The following is an 8,343-nucleotide window of genomic DNA, read 5'->3' as shown; positions in this document are numbered from 1 at the left end:
TCATTGGTAGTTTGATATGAATAACATTGAATATGTACATTGCTTTTGGTAGTATGGCCATTTTAATATTAATTCTTCCTATCCATAAGCATAGACTGTTTTTTCCATGTTTGTGTCATCTCTGATTTCTTTGAGCAGTGTTTTGTATTTCTCTTTGTAGAGATCTTTCACCTACCTGGTTAGTTGTATTCCTAGGTGTTTTATTCTTTCTGTGGCAATTGTGACTGGAACTGTGTTCCTGATCTGGCTTTGTCTTGACTGTTGTTGGTATATAGCAATGCTAGCAATTTTTGTATATTGATTTTGTATCCTAAAATTTTGCTGAAGTTATCAGCTTAAGGAGATTTTAGGCCAATATTATGGGGTTTTCTATATGTAAAATCACGTCATCTGCAAACAGAGATAGCTTGACTTCCTCTCTTCCTATTCAGATATGCTTTCTTTCTTTCTCTTGCCTGATTTCTCTGAGAAGGACTTCCAATACTATGTTGAATAGGAGTGGTGAGAGAGGACATCATGTCCTATGCTTGTTTTCCAGGGGAATGCTTCCACCTTCTGCCCATTCAGTATAATGTTGGCTGTGGGTTTATCATAGATGGCTCTTATTTATGTTCAGGTATGTTTGGTCAATACCTAGTTTATTGAGAGATTTTAACATGAAGCGGTGTTGAACTTTTTCAAAAGCCTTTTTTGCAGCTATTGAGATAATCATGTTGTTTTTGCTTTTAGTTCTGTTTATATGATGATGTGATGAATCACATTTATTGATTCATTTGTGTTGAACCAACCTTACATGCCAGGGATTAAGCCTACTTGATCATGGTGGATTGGATTTTTGATGAGCTGCTGGATCAGTTTGTTAGTATTTTCTGAGTATTTTTGCATCAATGTCCATCAAGAATATTGACCTGAAGTTTTCTTTTTGTGTTGTGTCACTGCCAGATTTTGGTATGAGGATGATGCTGGCCTCATAGATTAAGTTGGGGAGCAACTCCCCCTCAGTTATTTGGGAACAGTTTCAGTAGAAGTGGTACCAGCTTTTCTTTGTACATCTATAAGAATTTGGCTGTGAATCTATCTGATCCTGGGCTTTTTTTGATTGGAAGGTTATTTACTACTAATTCAATTTCATAGTTTTTTGTTGGCCTGTTCAGATATTTAATTTTTCCTGTTTCAGTCTTGGGAGTATATATGTGCATAGGAATTTATCTATTTCTTCTAGATTTCCTAGTTTGTGTACATAGAAGTATTCATGGTAGTCTCTGATGGTTATTTGCATTTCTGTAGGGTCAGTGGTAACATCCCCTTCATCATTTCTAATTGTGTTTATTTGGATCTTCTCTCTTTTCTTCTTTATTTCTCTAGCTGGAGGTCTATTTATCTAATTAATTTTTTTCAAAAAACAAACTCCTAGATTCACTGATCTTTTGATGGTTTTTGATGTCTCAATCTCCTTCAGTTCAGCTCTCATTTTGGTAATTTCTTGTCTTCTGCTAGCTTTAGGGTTGGTTTACTCTTTCTTCTCTAGTTCTTTTAGTTGTGATGTTAGGTTGTTAACTTGAGATGTTTCTAACTTTTTGATGTGGGCATTTAGTGCTACAAATTTCTGTCTTAACACTCCCTTAGCTGTGTCCCAGAGACTGTGTTATGTTGTAGCTTTGTTCTCATTAGTTTCAAAGAACCTCTTGATTTCTGCCTTAATTTCATTTATGTACACAAAAGTCATTCAGGAGCAGGTTGTTTAATTTCCATGTAATTGTATGGTTTTAAGAAATTGTCTTAAATTGTATTTGTATACCACTGTGGTCCAAGAGAGTGGTTGGTATGATTTCAGTCCTTTGGCATTTTCTAAGGAATGTTTCACTTCTGATTATGCAGTCAATTTTAAAGTATGTGCCATGTGCAGGTGAGAAGAATGTATATGCTGTTGTTTTGGGGTGGAGAGTTCTGTAGATATCTATTAGGTCCATTTGGTCCAGTGTTGAGTTCAGGTCCTGAATATCTTTGTTAATCTTCTGCCTTGGTGATCTATCTAATACTGTCAGTGGGGTGTTGAAGTTTCCCACTATTATTGTGAAGGAGTCTAAGTGTCTTTCAGGGTCTCTGTAAACTTGCTTTATGAATATGAGTGCTCCTGTGTTGGGTACATATATATTTAGGATACTTAGGTCTTCTTGTTGAATTGAATACTTTACCATTATGTAATGCCCTTTTTCGCCTTTTTTGATGTTTGTTGGCTTAAAGCCTGTTTTGTCTGAAATTAGAATTGCAACTCCTGCAATTTTTCACATTTCCTTGGTAGATTTTTCTCTATCCCTTTATTTTGAGCCCATGGGTGTGATTACAAATAAGATGGGTTTCTTGTAGACAGCATACCATTGGATCTTGATTTTTTTATCCAGTTTGTCACTCTGTACCTTTTAATTGGGGCATTCAGCCTGTTTACATTCAAGGTTAATATTGATATGTATGGATTTGATCCTGTCATTGTGTTGTTGGCTAGTTACTATGCATACTTATTTGTGCAGTTGGTTTATAAAGTCACAGGTCTGTGTACTTTATTGTGTTTTTGTAGTGGCTGGTAATGGTCTTTCCTTTCCATATTTAGTGCTTTCTTCAGGAGTTCTTATAAGGCATGTTTGGTGGTAATGAATTCCCTTAGCTCTTTCTTGTCTGAAAAAGATTTTATTTCTCCTTTGTTCATGAAGTGTTTCATTTTTTGTCAATACTACACTATTAAGCTAATTATTGTAGCTTAATAATGTATCTTACTTGCATAGTATGAATTCTTCAGTCTTGTTCTCTAATGAACTTTGATGTGAAACCAATCACCAGGCTACAGATTATAGGTCAGCTTCTCCAGATATGTCAATAGGAATTTTCAAATGTGAATGAAATCACAATAATCTCATTACAGATTATCACATTTATGAATATCGTGCTGATGGGCAGGCATTAGAGTATAAGCAGTTCTCATGAACTTGCCCTTTATTTTTTCATGAGCCAATAGTCCCAAGTTTTCTATTGATTGTAACTCAACACTCATGAAGGCTTGGATCAAAATGCCTGGCCATACAAATCTTATCCAGTTTATTTTCCAAATTTTATTGTATCTTATTAAGTCTGAGTGATAGGAAGAAGAGGGCACTCTTTAATTTGTAGGGCTTTACAGAGTTTCTTTATACTCATATGTAGGATGTGGGCCCTCTCACTCAATAGATAAAAGTGTCATAAATCAGGAAATTCAAACTTCCTTTAAAAACATAATTTCTGTTTCAACACTACTCATACAGGGAGTTAATAAGACAAGATTTTTTGTCACCACAGTCCATAGTAACTAATTTCCAAAATCTCCCCAAATGTTATACTCAACCTTTGTGTCATGTATTCTCTGCTTTCCTAATAACGTGAACCTTTCTCTTTCAGGATTTGTGCCATCTTCTTAATCTCCACCATCCAGCTTGGACTTGATGCTTTAAATGGCCTGAACACCTATATATGTACAGGTTTTATTATCTGATTTCCAGCATCATGAATCAACCTTCGAGGAACAGATTTAAAAAGCCCATTCCTTGATAAGAGAGACAAAGTACAAAACAAATTGGCATAGAAATACGTCTCCATAAAAGTTTTTAATAATTTCTGGTTGATGTTTATTGTAAAAGTCATAGTAATAGATATTACCAAAGAAAATAATGTGGGCTGAAGAGAGACCAGAAAACTGAACAGTACTTGCATTTGAGAGGTAACTAGAAAACAAATGAAAATGAAGAGTCCTTAATTTTCATTTGTTTTCTAGTTACCTCTCAAATGCAACTACTGTCTCAAATGAAAATGTGTGGCACTGAATTTGGTAGCATTAAAATGAGAGTTTATTAATGTATTTGGATTCAGTATCAATATGTTTACTGCATATTATTATATGTAACAAAGTGTGAAGATATGGCATTATGGCACCTAAGAGAAAATATGATTCCAACTTAATATTTATTGAACATCTATTAGCTTGCTACTCTGAAAGATACTAGGAATAAAACAGTGAATAAAATAGGCACAGTTGCTGCTATCTGACAATTTAAAGTAATGATGAAAAGAGAAACACAATTCCATCCAATAATATCTTCCCAAATGGCAGACTGGAAGCATTGTTAGCATGCCTCTCCCACTTGGAAAGGAAAAACAGTGAGTAGAGATTCACGCTGTGAACTTTCTTCCAAGAAGCAACACTGGAACTTAAGAGAAAAACTGAAGGAAACCACAGACCCTTTGATAGAAGTGGTGGGCTACAGCCTACTCTGTGATCCAGGCAGAAAACTAAATCCCTGGAGTGTGAGAGGGGAATAAACTGCCTTCAGGATATAAATTCCCACTGGAGAAACTGGCAATCCAGACCACAGGGGAAGGCTTTAACCCTACCCAGTGCTGGAGCTTAGTGAGCAGTCCAGAGTATAAGAGAAGGAGCAACATCAGAACATGCTTTACATGCACTCCCAGTCTCCAGAGGTGATGGAAAGAAGCCACTCCAGAGCTTACCTCACAGGGGACCCCACATAAGTCTGCCAGTTAACTCAGGCAGCAGTCGCAGGTTGAGAGAAGCTCCGAGTTGAGCTTCATGATATAATCTCAAGTGTGGACAAACTTCCTTGGCCTGAACTGAGGGGCAAGTGGGAAGTGGGTTGTAGCTACCTGCATAGAAACTGGGTGCCCCAGTTTCATGGGCATACTGGGAGGGGCATGACCTGAAAGCTGCAGTTTCTTTCTCCCCCTGGAACGGGGCAGTTATGGCCTGGGGCAGTTTTGAGTTCTCAGTGCAAACTGCCTGGAACCTAGCTAGCTGATGCTAGTAGAACACTGAGGGTATGAGACCTGCCTTGCTAAGCATATGGGAGCTGAGTGGGGCTTATTGCCACCTGCTAATCCCCACTCTCTGTGTGGAGCATTTTGTACAGAAGACACAACTGTGCTCCTCCCTGGAACATTACCATAGTGGCTAGAGAAAATCCCTCCAATTCCCAGTGGGGCCACTGATCGTGCCTGCATGTGGAGAGACAGAGTATGGATTTGCCTGACCCAGCCCCCACCTAGCTTTGCCTCTCCACCTGCCTTGGTAGCTTAACACAAAGGACAGAAACTTTAAAGAACTCTATGTACGTATCCATTCCCTGAGACACCACAATATCTCCTCTGGGTAACATAAGTCAAGCACAAATTCCACTGCTACCACTGCAGCTGATATTCTTTTCCAAGTGCCATTTCCTGGATGGAAGTCAACCAACACAGTCCATTACAGCATCTGCAGGCAGAATAACACAGTGCCCAAGTAGGAGAAAACTTGTATGTGACCTCAGCTATCACTATTTCCTGCATTACCCTGGATAACCAGGAGGTCCTGAGTCTGTCCACATGACCAGTTCATTACTACTACAGCTGACATTTGAGAAAGCCAACACACCAAGGCTATTTATAACCAAGAATATCACAGAATCTACATCACTTCCTGGCCACCTGCATCACAGTCACTGCTGGTACCCGCTTCTGGGAGACTTGAGGAGAGGTCACATAACTAGATCTCTTGCAGACATTTCCTAGCACTATGTGGGAGTGTGGCAGCCCCACTGGCTGGCTGCACCAACAGAACCAGCAGCATTCATAGTCCAGCCCTTAGAAACTTCTCATTCTAGGGGAAGAAAGAGTGCACAATATCAAGGGAGCACCCCATGGGACAAAAAAAAAAAAATCAGATGACAGGTCTTGAGTCCCAGAACATTCCACTTACTGGAAGTTTCTTTCAGCAGAGGCATAGGTGCAGTGCTGGGTTCAGTGGGGAAGGCCCGTGGCTCTACCCCAAGAGTCAGGCAATCCTGGTGCTTGTGAAGGGTCTTGAAGAAAGACATTTTTTCTCCCCATCACGCACCATGGCAGGCACAGTTAGAGTTTCTCCTATGAGATCTCAGTGTGGTTGCACATGTTGTCGACCTTTCGGGAACACTTCAAAGTGACTACATACCCATAGGAGAATTGCCCTCCAGGTTCAGGATTGCATGAAGGGATAGAGTCACAATCCCTCTCTACATGGAATATCAACATCATTGCAGATGAAAAGTGAAAAGTGGTGCCTGTCTGATCTGAATAGCCAGCTCACTGGGTCAGGAGTGTGAACAGGAGGCAAAAGACTTTCTTGCTGGCCTGTCAGGGGAGCTGAGGTGGCTCCCTCCCTTTCCCCTGAAAAGACTTCAGTGCTTTTCACTGAGATCTCCCCCAGATGCCTTTGTCAAGGCTGGAACCTCTGCCCTTCATGGGGTATTGTATTTATCCACCTGCTTTATGCAAGCCAGTTTTTACCCATGGATACCTCCCCTACTGCCCTGAAGCCTGACCTGTTCAACCCAGTAAATAAAATACTGGGAGGAAAATAAATTAAAAATAGTTCACACTACTGGGGAACAAGATAAGCTTCAAGAGATCTCTATCATTCCAAACCCACAGGAGACAGTGAACCTGCACACATACCAAACACATTGCTACTACAACCAGCATCTGAAAAAGCCATTATATGAAGACTCTCTATAACCAAGGAATTTGCACAGAGTCTTCACTCCAGAAAGCTCCCAGAGCCAAATTAGGTTACAAAAACTATAATCATTAAACTCACATCCTCAAGGGGAATAAAGGAAATTACAAAACCAGCTGAACCAAAATAAATTCAAAATTGTTAGAAAAAAATAGTGTTTTCAAATGAGAAGGAACCAGAATAGTAATTCTGGCAGTATGACAAAACAGGGTTGTATAACACTCCCAAAAGATCACACTAGCTCTCCAGCAATGGATCAGACTCAACATGAAATCCTTTAAATGCAAGATAAAGAATTCAAAAGGTTGATTATTAAGTTACTCAAGAAGAAACAATAGAAAGGAAAAAACCAACAAATAAATTTAAAAATTCACAATATGAATGAAAAATTTGCTAAAGAGATATATATTTTAGAGAAAAACTAATCAGAACTTCTGGAAATGAAGGATACATTTATGTAATTACAAAATGCAATAGAAAATGTTTAACCACAAACTACATGAAGTAGAAGAAATAATTTCAGAGCTTGAAGAAAAGGTTTTTTAATTAACCCAATCAGGCAAAAATAAAGAAATAAACAGAAGAAATTAGCAAAGTCTTAAGGAAATATGGGATTATGTAAAATAGCCAAACTTAAGAATCATTGGTATTCCTGAGGGAGAATAAAAGCAAAATGTTTGGAAAATTATTTGAGGAAATAATTGCGGAAAACTTCCTTGTCCGTGCTAGAGATTTAGTCATCCAAATACAAGAACCCAAAGAACTCCTGGGAGATTGACTGCAAAAAAGATATCACCAAGGCATATAATTATCAGGCTATCCAAAGTCAATGTGAAGGAAAAAATTGGAACAGCAGTGAGACAAAGCCATCAGTAAGCCTATAATAGAAAACCTATGAGACTAATAGCAGACTTCTCAGCAGAAACCTTACATGCCAGAAGGGATTGAGGTCCTATCTTTAGCCTTCCTAAGCAGAATAACTGTCAGCCAAGAAAAGCTAGGTTTCATAAATAAGAAATAAAGTATTTTTCAGACAAGCAAATGTTAAGGGAATTTGTCACCACCAAACCAGCTCTATAAAAATGTTAAGGCCAGGTGTGGTGGCTCAAGCCTGTAATCCCAGCACTTTGGGAGGCTGAGGTGGGTGGATCACAAGGTCAGGAGATCGAGACCATCCTGGCTAACACGGTGAAACCCCATCACTACTAAAAATGCAAAAAATTAGCTGGGCATGGTAGCGGGTGCCTGTAGTCTCAGCTACTTGGGAAGCTGAGGCAGGAGAATGGTGTGAACCTGGAAGTGAGCCGAGATCGTGCCACTGCACTCCAGCCTGGATGACTGAGTAAGACTCTGTCTCAAAAAAAAAAAAAAAAAAAAAAAAAAAAAAAAAATGCTAATAGCAGTTCTAGATCTTGAAACCAAAGGTCAACAATATGCATCAGAATAGAACCTCTTGAAAGCAAAGAACCCATAAGGCCTATAAAACAATAACACATGAAGTCCTTGCCCATGCCTATGTCCTGAATGGTACTACCTAGGTTTTCTTCTAGGGTTTTTATGGTATTAGGTCTAACATTTCAGTCTCTAATCCATCTTGAATTAATTTTCGTATAAGGAGTAAGGAAAGGATCCAGTTTCAGCTTTCTACTTATGGCTAGCCAATTTTCCCAGCACCATTTATTAAATAGGGAATCCTTTCCCCATTTCTTGTTTCTCTCAGGTTTGTCAAAGATCAGATGGCTGTAGATGTGTGGTATTATTTCTGAGGACTC

This window comes from Rhinopithecus bieti, unplaced genomic scaffold (genome assembly GCF_001698545.2).
Source record: "Rhinopithecus bieti isolate Rb0 unplaced genomic scaffold, ASM169854v2 scaffold_1528, whole genome shotgun sequence".
Taxonomy (NCBI): domain Eukaryota; kingdom Metazoa; phylum Chordata; class Mammalia; order Primates; family Cercopithecidae; genus Rhinopithecus; species Rhinopithecus bieti.
Note: the sequence above shows the minus strand (reverse complement) of the source record.